The sequence below is a fragment of the Octodon degus genome, unplaced genomic scaffold, assembly GCF_000260255.1.
Source record: "Octodon degus isolate 3935 unplaced genomic scaffold, OctDeg1.0 scaffold00012, whole genome shotgun sequence".
Taxonomy (NCBI): Eukaryota; Metazoa; Chordata; class Mammalia; order Rodentia; family Octodontidae; genus Octodon; species Octodon degus.
Window position 1 is genome coordinate 6445866 of NW_004524588.1, and position 610 is coordinate 6446475.

Here is a 610-nt window from a genome sequence, read left to right on the forward strand (position 1 = left end):
GATAGTTTATATCATGGTTCTGACTTGTTTATTTCAAATTATTTGGAATTATGTATTTTTGATATATTCATAAATATTTTTGATAAGTGTAAATAATATTTTGGATATATTCATATCTTCCATATAATTTGGAATTTTTTGGTAAGTTTTCTTTCAATATTCTTGCTGCCTCTCTCCTTGAAGGATTCCCACAATCCACATGTTAACCTATTTGCTAGTGACCCATTAGTGTCTTAAGCTGTATTTACTTCAATCTTTTTCCTACTTTTCAGATTTGATAATCTGCCTTGTATCTTCAAGTTCACTAATTCTTTCCTCTGCCTATTCCACTCTGTCTTTGACTCCCTCCAGTGAAATTTTCATTTATTATTCCTTCCAGAAGAACTGTAGTATCTTTTAAATTGTTTTCTTTGCAATTTCCATTTGGCCCATTGTCATAGTTACTTCTCTCTTATAGCTTAGACAAATACCTGATACCCAAAGTTAAGGAGGAAATGTTTATTTAGCCCACAGTTTGTAGAAGTTTCAGTCTGTAACTGGCTGGCTCCAAGGCAGTTGGAACATGGCAAAGGAGCAATCATTTATGGTGATAGAAGACAGCAAATACAAT